Genomic DNA, 22,936 nt, shown 5'->3' on the forward strand with positions numbered 1-22,936 from the left:
CACCCAGTATTTCAATCGAATTTGAACCTGCAGTTCCTTTAACCTTTTAAACTCAGCCTCATTTTTTTCCATTTTCTGCTTCTTTGATTTAAGTGGCTATAACTTCATTATCCTTCACTCAATATTCATGTTTTACCCTTCAAACTAAGGGTCAAAAATTTCTCTTACAGAATTTTTACACCTTAAAAATACAGTTATGTTGTAAACATATATGTTGCAGCAGAATATGTTGCACAGTTCAGTAAGATATTTACCAAAAAATGCACTTTGAATGTTAGTCTTATTTCCATATGAATATGTCAGTAAATGTGTGTAGAATACCAAAAAAAAATCATTATAAAATATCTACAAGTAATATGTCTAGTTTTACTATTTTGAAGCAGTACAACAAACAACATTTTTTTTTGGCTTTTAATGTTTTCAAATAATTGTCCATAGCATATATAAGGCCAATGGCGTTGTATCTTTTTTGCAGGGCTGATCTTCAGAGTATATATAGTTGATATATATAGTTGATAAAGTAATTATACCGTGTATCCAAATGACCACACTAATAGTTGCAAGATTCAAAAACATCTCTCTATTATAAAAGAAAATCTTGAGGCGAGATGAGACTATTGTCAAAAGATTTTTTCAAGTCCCACCCTCCTCTCAACCATTTCCGGTTAATGGCCCACGCCAACAGTCCTCTCACCTCTCATTGGTGTGAATGCTTTTGACAGACACAGTTCCTGCTCTCTTAGCTCTTATAAATTTTTACGTTTTCCTCACTTTAAGTTCCCAATAAAAGAAGACTTATTATGTCCAAATCTTATTGAAGAATTTCATCCCGAAGGGTTATCAACAGAAGAAATGAGTACATAGGCAATCCTAACGATGAAGTCAAATGAATTAACGCGAAAATTGTCAATCAGTTACAAGGCAATTTGGTTAAATGCGTATCAATAGACTATGCTGGAAGAGTTGGTGGTGATGGTGCGCAAGATGAAAACATCAACTTACAATATCCTGTAGAATATCTACAACTGTTAACATCGTTCGGTCTTCCGCTGACCAAATTACTGTAGAAAGAAGGATGTATCGTAATGTTATTGTGCAATTTATGTATGAGTGATGGGCTATGCAATGGAACAAGATTAGCTGTATTCAAAATTGGTCAAAAAATTCTGACATGTGTGAAAAGGCGCTATATGGGCACCAACCCAACACAGACTGACACAGTGAGGCACATGTAAAATAAATAAACTTTTCATTTTCTTCACCTGTGGGGCACATCTTCCACATGTCCCACAGCCACAACACAGTCCCAAAAGACACACCAAACAAAACACCACCACAAAAACACTCTTCCTTTCCTCCACTCCTCTTGGCAGCTTCATCTCCCTCCTCCCGACTCTGGCTCCTTGAGTGGTGGCTGCAGGCTCCTCTTATAGCTCACCGGAAGTGCTCCAGGTGGTAATTATCCTAATTAGGCTGCACTTCCGGGTGTGGCTGCATCACAACCCAGATGGGCTCATTAAGTCATTCAGCTGCCTCTGGCGGTGGCCACAGAGCCCAAAAGGCGTGAGTTCTGGTGTTCCAGGATTGTGGCCCTGATACCATCCAGGGGGGCTGCCACCAAGTGTTCCGGGGAATGTAATGAGCCTCCCATGGCAGCTTCCCCAGATTCAGTGCCAAAGGGGCATCCCAGCCAGGCATGGGCCCCGGCCATCTGTCACACATGTAAAATTTTAACATGCGACAAGAAAGGTAAAGCAGTACATCGTCCGCTGATAACATTAGACACCAAAGGAGATCTTGCTATGCCAGTCGTATTAAAACGTTTATAATTTTCTGTTAAAACAGCTTTTGCAAAGACAATGAACAAATCACAGGGACAAACATGCAAAAAAGTCATTTTATTTATTAGAGAAAAAGAAATAAAATTCACTCACAGGCAGTTATATGTGACGTTGTCATGATGTAACTCCAAACACGGAATCAAAATTCGATCCTATATTGACGAAAAGTTAATTCCAAATACTGTACTGTATTAGAAATTCTACAGCCAATAATGGATACAAATCCATACATCCAAAAGTATCGCACTTTACATGAAATTTATCTGAAAAACACGGATAAAGAAGTTTTCTTTGATTTCTATATGAATCCAAAAGAATCCCATAGCCTGTTTCCATAACTTTTAGACCTTCTGCTGCTCTAATGACAACCTAAAATGAAATATTCAGGTTCAGCTGCTTTGCAGACAATGTCAAGAGCCTACCACTAAGGTGGTCTGATCCAGGACATTTATTTTATTTTATTTTTAATAAAATTAAATAATAATTGGAGGCATCTGGGGGCAGATGAAGAATAGAAAACAAATCAGTGATGAGAAGATGTCTTTAGGCTTTAAAGCTGCCCTTTAATAGGAGGAAAACAAATTCTAATGCAAAAGACATGAATAACAGAACTCTGGGATGGAGAAGGAAGCACAGCACTTTAAAAAATGAGAAAAAGAAAGAAGGTTGAAGGCCACCGGCCTGATAGTTGGTTATTAGTTGGTGTGCTTCTCCCCAGTGCCCTTCATGCATATGCCTGAGCTTTTCACATAATAAACTGAAGGTGGACTTTTACCTGTTGGCCAGCCTCTTCTCAGATGGTGTGCCAAACATGGGAGTGTTTCAGAAGCACCTGAAAAAGTGCAAAGGCATCCACAATTGCACATGGAGGAAAGTAAACAAACATGCAGTATAATACGTTCAAAAAGCCAGGTAACATTTTAAATGCATTGCTTATTGATTTTAAAGTGCCTTATATTGTGTCGTGTAGGGGGTAGGTGATTGGAAATAAAAGATGACAATGAGAGAAGTGTGTAATGTGAGCCAAGCAACAGAACATATCACAAGTCTGCCTGTCAAAATGTAGAAATCATAGTAATGGTGTTCACCGGCAACTGGGCCTATGAACTGTCCACCTAGTCGGTGTGGTGGTCAATTCACTAAGATGCTTGTCAACCACTTGTGCAGTCCATGTAACAAGGAGTGGAATGAAGCACATGATCAGGAAGGAGAAATGTTAGCGTCACCAGTAAATCTCATGTGAATGGCTGTCTGATGATTACCTGCACCCATGAGTGAACCCTGGGAGATATTGAGGTGATGAAGGCTAAGAGCTAAGAGATGCTGCCAGAGGCAGTGGAAAATGGCAATTATTTATTAATGGGAAAAGAGTGATATTAGAAGTATTGGATTAAATTACTTTGTGTTACAGATGTCAAAGGATGCACTTTAGACGGAGCTCTCATTTGCAATTTTGGCTTATTGCAATTGAGTAGCAGAACAGTCTGCACTGGAAATCCTGGCCATTAATATTCAACAGTTCAGCAGTCACCTATCTGTTCTAAAGGTGTAGTTTGTAAACGGATGGAGAGATGACAAGAGATCAAGACACAACACAGCTACGGTATGTCAGGTCAGGACAGAAAAAGGGAATCCTGCAGGCCCAAGGCTGCACGTGGAAAGTTTATGGCAACTGCAACTGTGGTTACCAACTTCAGGCTTCCTGGTGCTGAGCAGATGAGGCTTGTTGGAGCAGAAGGGCTCTTGTGTAGGTAAGAATTACATGAAGTGGATGAGCATAAGCAGCAGTTAGCACAGAGGTGTCAACCTGCAGTTGGGACCACTGAAAAATTACTGGGTGGGTCTTGTCATGTGGAACTATGATGGACACCTGGAAAGCAGCAGAGAAGACATGTTGAGGGATCGTGAGATTGTTTGTGAGGAAAAGAAGGGAGAAAGAGAGAGACAAAGGAGTCAACAAAGGCAAGTCCACCTGACAGGAGTCAGTAGCTGATGAGGGTGAGTCAGATGACATTAGTGAGGTGCTGATGAGGACCCTGCAGGTGACACACGTGACAAGCTAATTAGGGAAATTGCTAGTACCATATTCTTATACAGACCAACACTGAATCAGTCAAGCAAAAGACTGCAAATCAAACTGAGGACGTCACAGTGTAGGAGTCGAACTTTCACAGTTTTATTAATTCGAGGCTTATTGAAATGTGAGGGTTACTGACAGCATTAAAGAGTAAATGACAGGAACAGATTAGGGACAGTAGGGTGAAACACTGCCAAAGTGGGCAACGCTATGTGGTGTTAAGATTTAATGTTGGATATGTCCAGACTTAAAACATAAAGCATTTTAAAGAAAATGCAAAAAATTCTCTCTGCCATTCACCTAACAGTATATGAAGTAGCCTCTCCATTCTTCAACACTTCTGCTAAATCCTGTTCAGGGACATGCTGGTGGGATGTCCTCCCTCTGCAGGGCCCACTCATTCACATACGTCACACCAGCCAGTTCCTTAGGTATCACTTTCTTTCCCCAAAAGCCCGGGGGCTGTCGCTTGCTGGTGTTTCATGTATTTTTTTCCTCTGTGTTTCCTGCACTAATGTTGTCAATAGGTGCACGCAGTGTGTGAACAAATTTGCTCATACTGATAAGAAAAATGGAGTTGTTGTAACTTCATTGAAATTAATCGTTTTGTATCTGTATATCCTGGAGGAATGTAAACACAGAATTTCTTGGCACTGAGACATTCTTTTACTCTAGAAAATTCCAGTGGAATTCACTAGACTTTAATTATCTTCCATTCCCTTTTGAAGGCTCTTAGGAGAATCTTATATCTTAATAAATCAACAAACACAATCGAACAAGTAAGAATTCTGAGAAAGAGTCTTGGTGTACCTGCCCTTGTATAATTACTAAATAAGAGCAATTAAGTCTATGAACATCCTGTTCAGAACCACGAGGAGCTGCAGCCTAGCCAGACAACAACAGCTGCAAGACAGGAGTCAGTCATGAATGGGACATCAGTCTGTCTACGAGCACATTGAAATGGCAGGCAGCTACAGACCTGACAAGAAGTCAATAACCTGCAACAAATGAGGTAGAACACATGAAAAAGTAGACTTTTAAGTGCATTTATTTTACATTCTTAGTATAATACATCTAAAAATACAATAATATGAAAGACAATATTTGACAAGTTTCCTCTCTAACATATAGTAGACTGCGGTGGGTTGGCACCCTGCCCAGGATTGTTTCCTGCCTTGTGCCCTGTGTTGGCTGGGATTGGCTCCAGCAGACCCCCGTGACCCTGTGTTCGGATTCAGCGGGTTGGAAAATGGATGGATGGACATATAGTAGACCATTTTGTTGTTTTTACCGCCCTCTGGTGGATTGGAATAATCCCCTTTCCACTTTGGCCAACTGAGCAAACCAGTGATGAGTTACTACATACTGTACATTACAGTTCTCACATCAGTTTTTGTGGTACATTTTTTTAAATAATGTATTTTTTTAAAACTGTTTCAAGATTTTTCCATGGCTTGTTATTTTTTCTTACCCATAATACCCAATAATTAGAAACTAATTAAGTGAGTTTATATAAATAGACGGATGTACACTCATAAAGATGAAGGTGCCAAAATGGTTTTTCAGAGCGGTGCCATACGGTGACCATTTTTGGTTGCCAAAAGACCCATTCAAATCAAGGCTCCGGAAAGAACGTTCATGTAGTTAGATCCATAACAAGCTCCATTAATAGCCATGAATAGTTAGTAAAAGATTTGTGAAATACCAATGGGTCCTGATTTGAAAAGGACTCTCGCTGCATACAACAACACGGGCTAAATTCAAGTTTTCTTAATCTGTTAGTGTCCTGCTAGGTAGCCTACCATACATAAGAATTTGTTGTGTGAACAATGAACCAGAATGAAATGGAGAGACACACAGCCCAGTAAAGAATTATAAAGTGCAATTAAAGAACCATTAGTTTTAAGAGTGTATGCAACATAAAGGCAAATCTTTATATAACTAGGGGGCTTTGCCCCCTGCTCGCTTCGCTTGCCAACCCCCCGGCCTGCGCTAGGCGCCAGCCAGTTTGCGTATGTGAATTTCACTTTCACCAAACAACAAATCTTTTAATTCTTGCGGATAGGCCTCTTCATTGGGAAGAAACACTGCTTTTCCCTGATGGCAACACGAATTAGACGATCTACAAGTATCCGACTTAAAGTTTAAAGCCAAACAATATCACATACTTCTGTCATATCACCAATGTCCATATATTCATTCTCTTTTTGCTGTTCCGTTATTTCACCAAGTAATAATTTCCATTTGTAAGCGCTAATGCAATCTTTACTATCAGCTTTTGAGATTTTCGAGTTTTCGTACTTTCATAATCTCTAACCTGCTCTGCATGTGTATCACGCCAACGTTTTTGAACCTTTTTACGACGTTCTACTTTGTCTTCTACTCTTTGTCTTTTATTTTGGACCCCGCTTGGAGCTGAGAGTGCAGGAACTGTGTCTGACAATAGCATTCAATCGGATGAGAAGTGATTGGACCGTGGGCGGGGTTATAATGTTTTAGAGGAGGGCGGGACTTGGCAAAATCAAGGCTTGGCAAAAAGTCTCGTCTCGCAGGAGTTGAAATTACCTCCGAGAATGTCTTGTCCCAGGATTTTCTTTTATAATAGAGAGATATTACAGTTGTGAGTCTATCATATTTTCACATAAATGCCGATATTTTTTAGTCTGTTAATAAAAAGGAATTTTCAAATATATGTGTGCCGATTTTAAAATTACTAAATGAGTACAAAACAATACTTGTTGTTCTGATTTTTCATTTTAATCAATTCCTTTACACCAAAATCGGCGGCAGTAGTAAATTAGCATTTAAAATGTATACTATATGTGGACTGGGTGGCACGGTGGCGCAGTGGTAGCGCTGCTACCTCGCAGTAAGGAGACCTGGGTTCGCTTCCCAGGTCCTCCCTGCGTGGAGTTTGCATGTTCTCTCCGTGTCTGCATGGGTTTCCTCCGGGTGCTCCGGTTTTCCTACCACAGTCCAAAGACATGCGGGTTAGGTGCATTGGTGATCCTAAATTGTCCCTAGTGTGTGTGCTTGGTGTATGTGTGTATGTGTGTGTGCCCTGCAGTGGGCTGGCACCCTGCCCAGGACTTGTTTCTGCCTTGCACCCTGTGTTGGCTGGTATTGGCTCCAGCAGACACCCGTGACCCTGTAGTTCAGATGTAGCGGGTTGGAAAATGACTGACTGACTATTTGTGGAAACACTTTTTGTATTTATACACTTGTAGGGGTTAATAATAAATAATAATAATAATAATACATTTTATTTATATAGCGCCTTTTCCATGCTCAAGGCACTCTAAAACCGTAAGAGTTTATTTAACACTCATGATCCTGCTGTGTACCCATCAATCTGCTTAACTGGATGGGGGAGCTGAAGGGAAAAACATCCCCCAAATCACTACATGCCTTGATTATAAACACTTTTACGCAAAAAACTTAAGTAAGCACTGAGTGTATGAAACACAAAGAGAACAAATGGACACTTAACTTACCGCATGTCCATCTTCGGTACCCACTGAGTATCCCAACAGAACTGGGCCCAAGCTAGAAGCCAGCCTTGGATTGAAAGAAATGTAATGATTAACTTCATGAGGTCGAAGTACAAAAAAAAAAGCAATTATAGCTGTATCAGATATTTGAGATATTAAAATGTGTGCTTCAATTTAAATGTTGTGAAATGGTACGGCCCGGACACACACAGGCAGACACGTATTCAGCCATCACCACATATTTATTTACAGTTTCTATTTACAAGTCACTATGTCTTACGTGCACCACCACCAACAAACCCCAACAGTCTCCCAAAGTCCAGGCTTCTCTTAGCCACCTCTCTTTCTCCCGGCTTCTTCCCAAGCCGTCTCTCTCTCTCTCTCAGGCCTCTCCTTGCCGCCTCCTCTCCGACCTCATCCACCTCCTCACCCGACTCCAGCCTTGATTGAAGGGAGGCTGCTCCTTAAATAGGCAGGCGGCTGATGACCACACCCGGCCACCTGCCACAATACTCCCCCACAAGCTGAGACCCCCAGGGGCCAGCGGCCCGTCCCGCAAGGGCAGGTCTTCCTCGGCGGCAAGCCGACGTGTCCCAGCCTAGGGCCTGGTCCTATAAAAAAAGAAAAACCAGGGGTGGAGACGTTGCCCTGACGCGGCCACTCAGCGTACGTCCTCTGTCTATGGGCCAACGCTCTCCGCTCCGACCAGCACCCCGATACTCTTTTACTTGGCCTCATCATCCGAGTCCTCCGTGATCCCCGCCACAGAACCGCCAACGGGAGCACACTCGCTCTTCTCCTCTCAAGCTGCGGGTTTTCCCTCTGCCTCGGCAGAGGGCGGCCTTTCGTGGTAGTGTGCACCCAGCAACACGTCCTCCCATATCGGAGGAGCCAGCTTTCTTTCTCCAACTCCTCCTCTTACTTTGGGACGCCACGGCGGTTCGGGTCTGCCTATAGGAAAGGACAGACCCTGCCCCGCCGGCGTCCATAGCTTTACGGGGGCGGTCCTACTCACCGTCCCCGCTGTGCTCCCCCGGTCAGAAGTTCCAGCGCCACACCATTCCTCTCTCACCAGCGGCGCTTGTGCTGGCGCGCCCACCGTCCCTTCTGATCCTTGCGTCTCCGCCCGGAGGGCACATCGCTCGGGTGGCGGCAATCCGACCAGCAGAAGGCAATTCTCCAGTTGCTGCAGGATCGCTGCCAAGGAAAGAAATTCAGTCGACGGTGTGCTTACCTGTTGATCAGCGCCACTCGCCGACTGCTTCCTATGGGCCCTTTCCTCCGGCCCATTCAGGTTTCTGGCTGGCACGGGATGGACATTCCCTGGTCCCGCCTCCATCCAATCGCTGGCGGGCACACAGGACACATTATCCTACTCTGTGCCTGTCGCAAGGAGGGACTTCTGGTCGGCGGCCATCTCGTCCTCCTTCCACACACGGGGACGAGACTCTGGACAGCTCCGCGGCTGCTGCGGCTGTTGTAAGTGCAGCTTCTCCTTCCCGGCAGCTCTCCTTGCTGCCGCCGCATTCTCGAGCCACCCCTGAAACACAAAGTCCATCGGCGGACCACTAACGGTCCGGGCAATAAACTGTCCCTGCAGGGTTGGGTGCATGCCGCCCCTGCGGTACGTGGGTGAGCTCCCCTGCTGTGCCGGGCCTTCCACAGACATTTTTACCAATACAGATCCCCACCTTGACCCAGGTGGAGCATCCTGCCGACTACGCCACTGTGAAATGGTACGGCCCGGACACACACAGGCAGACACGTATTCAGCCATCACCACACGTTTATTTACAGTTTCTATTTACAAGTCACTAAGTTTTATGTGCACCACCACCATCAAACCCCAACAGTCTCCCATAGTCCAGGCTTCTCTTAGCCACCTCTCTTTCTCCCGGCTTCTTCCCAAGCCGTCTCTCTCTCTCTCTCTCTCTCTCTCTCTCTCTCTCAGGCCTCTCCTTGCCGCCTCCTCTCCGACCTCATCCACCTCCTCACCCGACTCCAGCCTTGATTGAAGGGAGGCGGCTCCTTAAATAGGCAGGCGGCTGATGACCACACCCGGCCACCTGTCACAATGTTTAAAGTCTAAATGTTCTCAGTTATAATAGACATTTTGTCATTTTTCTCCCTCTGACAAGAGGACCCCTCGTAAAGGATAAAAATCAAAAATAACATCATATTTATAATCATTGACCCTGAAACAGCCTGACAAGGTGTCCCACATGCTTATGTTTGACGTTTGTAACCTTCTGGGAGTGACTGTTATGGGGCTAGGACCACCAGTACAAAATCAAACATCAAAAATATTCTGACCAACAACCTTGACGTAGCATAAAATGACACTTATCTTGTCTGTATTATTGTCTCCATTTTTTTAGAGGTTTTGTGAAAACGAGTAACTTTGACCCCTTGTGTCCTATTAGGGGGGTGTACGTCTGTAGTTGGTTGATGTGGTGTGCACAAGGTCAAGTCCTTCTGATCCTTTTTGCTGAAGACCCCTATTGGTTTACTCATCCTTGTAAGAGGCAAATTCCTGCACAACAGATGGTCCAAAAATTGCCTAAACAATTGGGATTTTTGGATCTAGTAGAACAAATAAAGGGGAGAACCCCAAAAAGCTGGATAAAAAGCTTGCATAACTGGACATCAGATGAGTCGAAGGGAATATCTTATGTGGGAGTTTTCTCATACCAGTGAATCAGGAGGCACTGGACAAAAAAAAACCAAAAACTGAAAGTGTGCATAAGTACGCAAAACTATGAGCACAATACTTGTATGTCATTCCAAAATATTTTAGAATAGGTACAGGAATAAAAAATGTGTGAGGAAGATTAATCTTAAATATATTTTAGGGTTCTAATATTATACGTATGAACTGATTATTTGAGTAAAATGTATTTATGATTCTGAAGTGCACTTCTTTAAGTTTGTTTGAGAGAAAAAATGTTCATAGCACAGACGGGGCCATTTTCCAGTTTATGCACCCAGTGGTGGAACTGCACCTCATGGGGCATTAGAGATGGAGTTATCAAATATAAGAAGCGTGTTCCTGATCTTGGACCCATTTTTTCTTAATCTGAGAATATACATAATGCTTTTATAAGTAATAAAAAATGACTTGCATTAAATAACCTTAAAGAACTCTTTACGCTTAGCTACAGTGCGCTGGTCTATTCAGAGACGCCCATGCTCCCCGAACACCGGCCTTTGAGTGACTGACCTCAGTCAACTGCATGGCTTTTTGTGGTCGAATCGCATTTAGAGCGACGTGACACATTTTAACGAAAAAAAAAATCCAGCAGGTCATGTAGGCAGTGTGGCGTTGTCATTACGACTTTGGACGCAAACCTCCCGTTACTGACCCTGTGTGACCATGATGAGCGCGTCACTTCATCTGCCATGTGCTAGAAGCTGAAAAACAAAAGAAATGTAACCGATTGTTTCTCAGCTGTTGTAAGCCATGGCGCCAGATAAGTAAATAATAAATAACAGCGACTGGGTGTTTCCCCCCACCCCCACACCCCCTAGAACTGACTAGAGGCTCACGCGAGAGCAGCACACGCAGCACATCTTTGGGTTTCATTGCGCTTCTTTATTGCAAACAGCTTGTTCTGTGGCAGAGTGTCGGGGAGCCAAGAGCAGCAGCACAGGGGCCAAGGAGCTCACTCGTGTCATACTCTTCTAAAGACCCCTAACCTGCTCTACTTTGGGATGCGAGAAAAAACAGAGAAACACCCTTAGTACGTTCCCAGGCATGGCCCTCAGACAGGGATGATAGTGGAACAAGCGCTGTTAAAATCGGACTGCCGGAAAAAATAACGCCTCTCTGCAGAAAAATGAGGGCAGCCTCAGAGAAAAATGAAGGCGGCTGATGTTCCCAGAGCAGAGCCGAAAAGTCGTTGAGGTCCTTCTCAATTAACTCCAAGGTCATTACCGGAGGCTCCAGAATTATTCAGAATTTTTTTGGTTGGGTAGAAGAACTAAATTGGATGGATTTGCGCACCGAGTGACACTCCAGTGATGTCGCGGTCACTGAATTGGGTTGTGCGTTTGTTTCCATGTAGACAAGACAGCAGTTGTTTTAGATTGCGCCATGCTTTAACTCTTTCTTTTGTTGCTTGAATTATTGTTTACAAAATAGCTTTGAACTATAATGAAAAAAAAAGTTGAATTTCAACGAATTAGGAAGAAAAGTATTTCTTACACAACATTAAAAATTGAGAGGTAGTGCTGCAAGGACAGGAGTCCCCGAAACCCCAAGTAACGGACATATAATATGATAAAACAAAAATACTGTACAAAGAGCAGCAAAACGAAAAACAGCAACGTGGCAATATCCACATTTCCAGTGAATTCGTGCACGAAAAAGTCTCATTATGCGGTATCGTAGTTGTTGCATGTAATGGAAAATCCTCTGGAGCCAGACGGTCGATCTTGATCCAGTTTCTGATCATCAATTGTGAAGCCCGAAACTAACGTTACATTTGAAAACTATCCTGGAATACTGTAATTGTGTTATACTTTCAAGAATATCAAAACCTGAGCAAAATCGGGTCATCATTTATTACAAAAAGGAGGATTTTTAAAAGAAGTGCAATAAATCTGACTATTGGGGAACTTCAGGAAAAGGTCTTAAATTCCAATAATAAAAAAATTCAAAAGTGGTGATGGAATAAGGGGTCCATCGTGACTTAAGTGATGGACTAGCAGCAGATCTAAAAATAATTGTAGGGATAAAAGTTCTGCTTCCAAAAAGAATTAGGAGAATGGTGGAATTGAGATAAATTTAAGAAGTCGTTGTATTGATCTTCAGATTTTTAAAACAATCAGATGATCGAGGATTATAGCTGGACTCAGAACAGTTAAGGGAGACCCATCCGTATCTACACACACGCCAGTACTCGTTTTCACTCCAGTTTCAGTCTTGATTTCTTAGGTCAACGATCAACAGACTTGTGAGATCCGAGTCCGGGGCGCATCCAAAAACCTGCGTGAAGCCCCCTGCACTTTACGGAAGGCGGCCTTCGTGCCGGTGGGATTGGTCAATGAAAGTTTCGCACCACGCCTCCCAGAGTAATATTCGCTCCGGACTGATCGCATTAGGGAGTCTGTTTTCTTTCCGTTGCCTTAATTGTTTCCAGATGGAGGGCACCGTTTGTCTCTTCTGAAGTACGGGGGAAATGCGTCGTCTCTTCACTTTGTCCCACAGCGTGGATCGTCCAAGTCCTCACGTTGTTAGTGGATTATAGGAGCAGACTGCGGAGACCTTCTGCCGAGCTACAGGAGAATCCACCTGGTAAATACATCCGTGAATGTTACGTCTGTTTAATTATGTGCATTACTCTGCGACTCAAGATATTATATTGTTTTGGGATTATGGTCATTTAACTAGAGAGCTACATTGACACATGCATGCCTCTTTATGGCTGTGCACACCTTTTTACAATGTAATGACGGAATATGCACATGCCATTATAAGTACGGTCGTGTTAAGCTGGAGAAATAACTATTTATTGCTGACAGTCTCATCTGAGATCCGTTCAAAATCAACTGCATTTTGGATGGAGATGGTGGCTGGATATTTGTTTGTTTTCATACTTTTTTTAAATATATATCTTTATTGCCAAAACCGAGTAATAATTTTTGTAAAACCTCTATTTTATATGGTCCCCTGCACTGTTTTGTTTCATTATTGTTGGTCTGTTTCTCCCCGCGTTCTTACAGAGTTGGAGATGGAGAAATATTATTAATGTTATTGTTAGTAATACTATTTCTAAAGAATTCGAGTGCATACCACACAGTATAGAAGGCAGAAAATATTATTAAGAGGTACATACGCGATATTGTGTAGAACTGGTGTCCCTGTCTGGGTTGGGTCCTGACGCTTACTCGAAAAGGCATTGAAAAAAGCGGGATTTGCGAAACGATGGGTGAGTGCACGAATTCTTGCTGTCGGTAAAAATAAAAGTATTTCATGTATGTGCACTATAGTTTTTATAAGCCGATGCTAATTAAAACACTCACTGGCCCTATCTGTCATCATGTCAGGCTCATCTGTGTCGCTTCAATTATTCGCATCGTTTTATTTCAAAGCGCTTCGTGTTGTTAACAGCTGTTCCCATAAATGCTACACAATAGACGGACGAATCAAACAATAGATAAAAGCAATGTAGGCTGATACAAGTAGTACTGACCCATTAATATTTAAATACTATGAAAAATGAACGCCGCTTTGATATTTTTAATAAATGCACGCTACCTGCTTTTCAGTAACATCATCAAACCGATCCCCAGTAACGAGTTAAAGCGCCCATAACTTACAGTTTTGGCTTCTTGTTTTTCGGGTGGACGCATGTCTTTTGTATTTATATGAGGACACTTTGATGCTGTCTTTACTCCCTGCTTATTCTCCATGTCTGGCAGGTGTTCGTTCGCAGTAAAGCACCAATGGCAGACACCCTGCAGTGCCCAGCTTGTTTCGATGGCGCTGGCTATGAATTGGGAGTCACCAAGTCAGCTGAAGGAATGTATCGGAGGGTCACTCTAGGCTTGTACTGTCTCACGGATATTTTTATTATCAGACTGTGTTTTTTCCGATTTTTTTTTTCAGTTTGGTCAATTTAATTGTTTTATGAACTTTGGCCGATCGTTTTATTTTCTGTGTTTGTTTATGCTTTTATTGCTACTGCGTCTTTGCTCCTTTTATTTCTTTGCAAGAGTTCTCTCTGACGATCCTGTAGGTGACGATCGAGCAGAATTCCAGAGCTGACTCGCAGTGCCTCAGTGGGACGGGGTTACAGGGGTCTCTCTCTTCAGCTACATTTGGTGAAAACAGACGTTGCTCGACAGCGGTCCACTGAGCGCTGCTGTCCTGTTCCGCTTGAACTTTTGGACTCTTTTGGTACGTTTATCTTTCGTTCGTGTTTTTTTTTCGGGTGATGGGTTTAAATCGGTAAAATTACGTTGACTATGTGGGACGCTTGAAGAAATGGGAAAAGATCGATTAAACGCAAAAATCGGTTTTATGGTCATTTCGTGGCCTCTTAACGTGAGCCATTTGCTCAGACTGGCGAAGCCCTCCGGAAATTGCCACTTGTTTCTTCATTTCCTTCGGCCTGGTAACACAGGAGTGTCCTCCCAGGGGGAGTGTGGCATGGCTCAGCGCTGATACAAAAACATTTCAGGCGAGTGCCTGGTGGAGAAGACGCTGCATTCACATCTTTCAAGCCTGACGTATGTGGGATGCACTGCGGTAAAGTTGAAATCCCACGCACCTTTGGATCAAACGGATGCGCAGAACGAACGAATGAAGAAATTAACGAATTGACATTACGTTTGGAGAGCACACTCGAAAAGCGCAGAACTAACTGGGTGAACAACACGGTAAGGCAGCGCTACGAGGCCGGCAGGGAGGCGCTCAGCGTGCCCGTTGCATGTTCTCTTCAGGTCATTGTGGGGTTACTCTGGGAAGGCGCTTTGCTTTGTTCCTCCATTCTCCGGTGACACATGGAAACAGTTAAACGTTTCATGTCAAATTAGACCATGGTCAGGACTCTGGCCCAGTGCTGGGTTAAGCAACACTAGATGACCTTTAAATCTATTTAATTTAGTTCAAGGTCGCTGTGGGGCAGAGCCTTTTCTGGCAGCCCTGGGCACGAAGCAGGAACCAACCTGGGAAAATCCATCGCAGGATCCACCTACACACACCCTCACATGGGGCCAGTTTTGAGCCACAAAACAATCTAACTTCAGTTCTTTAGGAAGTACAGTACACTGAAAAAAGAAGTGCAGATGCTTGGGGAGAACATGCAGACTCCACATGGAAAACGAGCAGGCATTGATCTGAGCCCAGAGGGCATTGTATGAGGCGGCAGTGCCAACCAAAGCTCTGCCCTTTGAGTGAAGTAGTTCAATTTGATTAACATTTAGGCGGTTAGGATTTTTTTCTTTGTAATAAAAAGGTGAAAACGTCTGATTCCTTAGTATTTTAGCAGACCTTTTTTCCAGTGTTTGCAACACCTTCATAACTGCCAATAAACACTTCTAATCCTTGATAGTTTTTTTTTGCTTTAGTATGACATACATACACATGACAGATAAGATTACGTGGATGCCATTTCTTACATTCGCACCCTTTAGGTTCTTTCCAAAGTGCTTTTTGACTTGAGTTCAGTTTTCCTTATTGAATTAATCTACTTATTAAAGAGTTTGTTTCTTGAGCTCTTGGTTTTAAATCATCTCTGAAAATGCCACCCATTGGGAGTGACTGTCGAGCAGCCCAAACAATGACAGCAGCGCACAGAACTGAATTGTGTTTCCACTTCAGAACTCCCATTCTTTATGGTGTCTGGTAACGCTACTGTTTCCTTTGACTAAATCAAACTGTTTTCAGAAATTGTTTGAACCCAGCTCCATCAAAGTTTAAATGAGCTCCCTCTGATCTGCAGGAAGGTCATAGGCAAACCGGACCGGGTGGGAAGGGACAAATATTTTGCTCCCAGCTGGCGTTTTTTGAAGTGCAGTCCTCCAGACTGAGGTGTACGTGGTGCCTCTCACAACATCTGCACAACATTTAGACCAGTTTACTTCACGATTTTGAGATTTATTATATGCTTTGTATCATTTATGAAAAGCAACAAAAGAAAATTAGAGTATTGACTCTTCATTGTCTCTTTAAGAATAATCTATCCATGCATCCATCCACCCATCTTCTCAATCTTCATATCCAGGGCAGGGACACAGGGCAGCTGGAGCCAATCCCATCAATCCTCAAGCACAAGGCAGGAACATCACCTGGATGGAACACCAATCCATTAAGAATAATCATTTTATTATTCTGAAAAACTGAGGTCAGATCCATGTGGAGTGGGGGGCCTAACACAGCAGGAGTGGGAAGTCAGCAGGAACAAAGCCCATTGATGCGATGCGAGTCCAGTCCCAAGGCATACATGAGTGCATCAACACGCAAACTCAGGAAAATCTGGAGATGTCATTTTCCCCAACTTCATTGTGTTTGGACAGCAAAAGGAAACGTATGCCTATAAGGAAGACCACATGGTGTCTCGGTCTCGCTACTACAAGTGATTTATTTTGCATTTTTGTTTTCTTTTGTGGCTCCCATCATTCTAACTCATTTCTCATGAATAGTAAGAATTTCTGTAGCAATGCATAAGCTATACATTCAGCTCTTAGTGTCTGCCTGGGAGATGAACTTGTAGCTTTATATGACATTGTTGACTGCCTCAGTCTTCTAACATCTTGTCATGTTGTTGTTCTTTGTATTGCATTCTTCTTTGCTTTATATTGTGCCTCCTATGGCCCCTGCTATGAAAGATGCCACAGAAACAAAAATTGATGGTAATTCAACCACATCTGTGTTTTTTATTTGTGTTCGCCATATAATTTGCATTTTAGCTATAAACTCATTGCAGTACTCTAAGCCTGACTAATTAATTAGGAAAACAAATATTTCATACATAATGTTCCCCAGTAAACAGTCAACCGTGGACCCACCACCCAAGTGCTATGAGCTTACAACAGGGGGCTTTCTGCAACATTTAACTTCCCATGAACGTCACACAAAGGCAGAGTGCATGAAACCATCTCATGAACCTCAGTGTCGTCTTCATCACTCTGCTGTCCCATGAAGGTGTGTAAGAGTTGAAGAAGTCCGAGCAAACTCCATTGTATTTTAGTAAACTAGGGGGCTTCGCCCCCAGCTTGATTAGCTCGCCAACCTCCGTGTTTGGTTTTCCGGATACACACTTTTAAGATTTTTTTTTCTTTGAATTGTTGCTATTTCATTAGTTTCACTTTTATTTCAGAACTTCTGTAAAAACAATATTTGTAATCTTGCAAGTCCCAATATGCTGAATCTTTTTAATGAGGTTAGGATAGGTTTCTCTGTTTGGAATTTCAGCACAGACAAAACGATCTACATCATCAGCAGTTAATAATTTTTTTTTTTTACAAAGTAACAAAGTAAGTAGAGTTCTGCATTGGACTCTTGTCTGTAAAGTCGTGCTGTTTTCCTCTCACAGTTCCAAAAGTACATGGGGTTACCAAGGTGATACCTCAGCTTTTCTCTAGGTTTTTGTACAAGGGCTAGACAGAACGTTTTTGACTCCTGGGGTAAATTTAGCTTTTTAAATAAGCAGACAGATAAATATATATACATTAACAAAGTAACCAATAAATGCATGTGCGGTAAACTCCATTTTTGAAATTCTCAAGATTCTTTGTTTGTCACATGCGTAGTTATACAGGACAACACATGAAATGCATCCTGATCCGCTTATCAAAAACTGTGCAAAGTTAGAATATCAGTTAGATTAACAAAAAGTCATAGATTGAAAGGTAACAGTATAGTAGAACATAATAAATAAGTAAGATTATGTGAATAAAGTAGAATTAAGCGTTAAGGTGCAATAGTGTAGTAATTATTGTGCAAAACCAAAGTTAGACTGGTGCATAGTTAAATGAGGCAGTTTGTTTGTTTGCGCTACTGTGATCTTTACTTTCTTTTTTTATATTTTCTAATTTTCCTACTTTCATATCCTTTAACTTTCTCCACATGTGTATAGCGCTGTTTTTTTTTTGTTTTTTTTTGAGCTTTTCTAATTTCAATGATTTCATAGTCTCTAACCTGCTCTGCATGTGTTTAGCGCCAATGTTTATACACGTCTTTATGAAGTTCTACTTTCTTTTACTCACTGTCTTTTAATTCTGAGCCGGATTGAACGTGCTTTTTTTCAATTCCACTTGTTCTGGGCTGATAATTACTTTCCTTATTTTCTGAATTTGCACCTCGATTATTCTTTTTTGCTCGTTTTTCTGTCCAACGCATTTGAATCTCTTTTCTCCGCGCTGCTTTCTTCTTCGCTTATATGTCGACATTTAATTTATAACGTACTGCCCTTATACGCTTTATATGCGCTGAGAGCCCTGGATCTGTGTGTGCTCAAATCCTTCACAAGACTGAATGTTTTGCTGCCTATTGTCCTATTTGATAGATTGTAAGTAGGGCGTGTCTTTGGTCTCGCGGGTCTTTAAAATGTCTTACGAGAAGATCACGTGTCGTAGACTTGCTTTTTGCTTTCCAGGACAGGATTTCTTTTTATAATAGATAGATAGATAAGGCTAATAATATTGCTCTTCAACCTTTAGATTAATCTTCACTGTGTGACTCCTGTCTATTAAAAGACCAGTTTATAAAGCCATATTATTATTGATAAGTGGCAGAATCGGTAGGGACAACATAATATGAAGACGGAACATCTAACAGTTCCTTTATACTCTTCTGGGATGGAGTAAAAAACATGAACAAAGCTGTGAGAATCCACGCGCTGTCCCTGTGGGCGAGTGAGCTGCCTTGTTCTTTGTACCTAATACACAGTCAAGGATCCGCAGCAAAAAGTGGGCTTAGAGAATTGGAGCAGAGATGTGAGAAAACGTGACGAGGTGTGAAGGACAGACTGCCGATTTAGACTAGAAAGTGATATGCTCAAACATCGATCTCCTGCAGAGGCCATGCTAAGTGCCTGAGTTGAAGCACATGGCTCACATTTGTCCATTTTTAACAAGGTCCAATATAGCCCCAGAGAAAGGGATTTTGTTTACCAAGTTTCATTTTCAATATTGAAACATAACTATTCATTATTAAATTATTTTATAACATTTAAGGTTAATCTCATGTTTGGTATTTGTTTTGTGAGGGTTGCTGGGAAATTGTAGATTCAATATCTGGTTAGTTTTGATTTCTTGTGCCAAAGTACACACTTCTTTGTTTTCCTTCAACTGCCTTAATTTTCAGTAAGGTATGTGCAGCCAAGGCATAAAGCATATGATGAGAAAACTTTGGATGTGGTGAGTGTGTTGACCCCTACACTCCCCACCATCCCACCTCTGCTAGCAGTCACTGTCTGGTTATTTAGAAAAGCAATTTAGTTCAAGGGTCAGGCCTCTCCAGCAGCCGCCGTCGGTATTGAGAAGCAAGCAGCCTCTGGGCTCTTCGTTTTGCTGCCGGCCGGAATTTGTCATTCCCACTGCAAGCCCCTGGGCTCTGGTTGTGACGGAGTTGTGACCATTCAAGAATTTTCAAACTGTAAACAGCATCTTCCTTTGCCTCTTCCGTTATTGTAGGTTTCTAAATCCAGTAAGCGGCGACTGTGCTCTCACGGTACAAGACGGTCCTTTATGCTGTCATGGCAGAATATAACAAGAGAACCTCTTTAAGAACCAACCATTTAATTTAATCATATGATATTATTCTCAAACTCACTTGTGCCAATTTAGGGTGGCAGAGGATGGAAGCCTAAACTGGCAGCATTGAGCACAAGGCAGAAACATCCCTGGAAAGAGTGCCAGCCCATCACTGGAGTATTAAATTATATTAATATAAATCATAATGGCAACAACATGTTAAAATTTTACTCCATGTATTAATGGAGCAACCAGCCAGTGAAAGTGAAGGGTTAACAATATTTTTTGTTGGCAATATTATTAGGCAGCCACCTGTGAATTAAATAGAGAAAGATTAGTTTAATTCATAGCAGCTCTCTTGAAGAAAAATTGGAAGAGCGTCCAACAAAAAAAAAAAAGAGACTTGACATAGGAGAAAGCTGAGGCCGTTAAATTAAATCGGCACTAAACGTGTGAATAACTCGAGATATATGCACACCCGAAGGAGCATTTGCACTTGTGTTCCTTTATAACTCCACATAAAAATATCGTAAGAGGTATGCATATTTCTATGTTATATTGTTTAGAAAGACTCCATTAGGTCAGTAGCCCCCTATCTGCACTGCTGGCACCCCATGATGTAACCCAATGTTGGCAAACATGAATGGATTTGATAGAAAATGATGAATGACCTGCCACTAGAGACCACACATCCAGTAAAGTTTTACTGATGAACATAGCACAGCAGGACACCAAGATGAGAGAAGGAGGGATAACAACGTGGATATCACCTAGCAAAAGAGACCGCATAGTTTAAAACAACAGTAATATCGACAGCCTGCTCGGTAGCTCACACAACATGATGTCCTGCTGTAGAGTCGGAGGTTTGCAAAATTCAGTGGATGGAGTTCAGAGGCATCCTGAAAATGAGTTCACACCTGCAGAGGTAAACATCTCAGCAAGACAGAAAATATTCATAAAGAAATAGAGAAAACACACTTGCGTTCAGATTCAGCCATCCATTCATTTCTTTAACCTGCTCATCCAGGGGTACAAAGTGGGATTCATCCCTGAGTGGAGTGTTAGGTATGTACACACAAACACTCCATTTAGACCCAACACCTCCGCTGTGGATTCAGAGAGTATTCAGACCCCTTCACTTTCTGCATAATGTATTGTGTTGTACATTTACATTTAAATGTATGCATTTGTTATTTTTTCCCCATCAATCTACACTCCATTACCCATAATGACCCATAACTGAAAATGTGTTTTTAGAAAGGTTTGCAGATTTATTAAAAATCAAAATTTGAAAATGCTTATTCATGTAAGTGTTCCGACCCTTAATTCAGTACTTTGTAGAAGAATCTTCAAATCTTCTTGGGTAAGTCACTACAAGCTTTACACCCCTGCATTTGGTCAGTTTATTCCATTCTTCCTGGCAGATCCTTCCACGGTCCACTAGATTTGATCTGCGACCTGTATAAACTGCCATCTTTAGGTCTGTCCACAGATGTTCAAGGACAGTCAGAGGCTGCTCCCAAAGCCACTCCAGTGTTGTCTTGGCTGTGTGCTTGAGGTCACTGTCCTGCTCTAAGGTGATCTGTCGCCCCAGTCTAAGCACTTTGGAGCAGGTTTTCTTCAAGACACCCTCTGTATTTGACTGCATTCATCCCAACCTCAGTTCTGACCAGTCTCCCTGTCCCAGCCGCTGAGAGTGATCCCCCCCATTGGATGATGCTACCACCACCACCATGTTCCACCATTTTGGATTATTGAGTGTAGATTGTTGGGCAGAAATGGCAAATTTGTCCATTTAAATTTAAATCTACAACACAATAAAGTGAGAGGGTCTGAATACTTTGGGAGGACATTGTATATATTTGGAGGAAAATGGGAAGGACATGAAAACCCGACACAAATTCAGGACATGCCTACATTCACATCCAAAGCTAAATTTTTTATAAACTATTTTGCCACTGAGCTTCCCTCATATAATCTCAGATAAATTAAAAATAAATTCATCTGCATTTACGCAAGTCTATAAATATATATCCATCCATCCATCCATTATCTAACCCGCTATATCCTAACTACAGGGTCACAGGGGTCTGCTGGAGCCAATCCCAGCCAACACAGGACGCAAGGCAGGAAACAATCCCCGGGCAGGGCGCCATCCCACCGCAGGGCACACACACACACACACACACACACACACACCAAGGACAATTTACAATTGCCAATGCACCTAACCTGCATGTCTTTGGACTGAAGGAGGAAACCCATGCAGACACGGGGAGAACATGCAAACTCCACACAGGGAGGACCCAGGAAGCAAACCTGGGTCTCCTAACTGCGAGGCAGCAGTGCTACCCACTGCGCCACCATGCTGCCCATAAGTATATATGAGTATGCATAAATTACTAGTCCAGAGTGCAGAGAGAGTGTAAATTCAATCTAAACATGTCATTTTTTTTTCAGCTTCATTTTTGTGTTTGTAGTAGTTAATTTAACACTTCAGTAAGTGATACTTAAGACACGTTTTTTCGTCAGCGTTTCTAAAATATTGTGTATTTGTAGGACGGTATTCCCCCAAGCCACTTGCACCATTGAACCCTGTATTTGGTGAACAAATACATTAACCGCCCTTTACTCGGCACCTTTTATGGTTAATCACAAAGTTACAGGAGCCCTGCTAATAACTTTGGAAACACTGGCTGTAGATGGACGGTAAGGAGTACCTTAATTTTAATTTTGAATCACTGAATAACAAAGAGATAACCACATGCCGAGTCAGCTCACGCGCACAGATGAGCAGCAGCACGTCGTGACATGCAGCAAAGAGACATGCGCTTGTTGCCCAATTGGCACCATCTGGTTCCAGGTAGGAAAAGGATAAAATGTTAAAATTAGATGATTAAAAAAAATAGGAGGACATCACAGATTCTGTGTGTGTGTGTGAAAGTATACAGCATAGATAGGATGTTATGTTGCAATAAAAAAGATGAGGTCATTTCTAGGAAAAAATAATAAATTGCAGGACGTGTAAAAAAAACAGTTTGGCAGTTGTTCGTTTTTGATGTCCCTGTCCATTAGTTGCTCTTAATAATAAAACAGATAAATTTCAACTTATGCTATAGCATCCAATACTGAAAGGGTGAGCAGTTCAAACTGTCCCACAACTAATGAGTTTGTTCTCTCCGTACTGCTCTCACAAATAAGTTGCACTCTTCTCATTTATGGCTCTTCGTGTTCATCTCCATTACTAACCTTTCTTTTTAATCTAAGACATGGGGCCTTTTTTAATTCTGACTCTGACTTACAGCAGCAAATCAGCCCTTCCTGCA

The 22,936-nt window shown here is 42.1% G+C and overlaps 1 protein-coding gene across 2 annotated transcripts in view; it reads left to right on the forward strand.

Annotated features, from left to right (window-relative positions):
• Positions 1–22,936, forward strand: part of arhgap36 (Rho GTPase activating protein 36) — a 112,596-nt gene that overhangs the window by 10,290 nt on the left and 79,370 nt on the right. The window contains exon 1 of one of the 2 annotated variants that reach the window (XM_028815550.2): positions 12,094–12,705. The exons of the other annotated variant lie outside the window; for it this stretch is intronic. The gene's annotated coding sequence lies outside the window, so the exon portion shown is untranslated. Of the gene's footprint in view, positions 1–12,093; positions 12,706–22,936 lie in introns of those variants that run through there. 2 annotated transcript variants of the gene reach the window in all.

Source organism: Erpetoichthys calabaricus, chromosome 12 (assembly GCF_900747795.2).
Source record: "Erpetoichthys calabaricus chromosome 12, fErpCal1.3, whole genome shotgun sequence".
In the NCBI taxonomy this organism is placed as follows: Eukaryota; Metazoa; Chordata; class Cladistia; order Polypteriformes; family Polypteridae; genus Erpetoichthys; species Erpetoichthys calabaricus.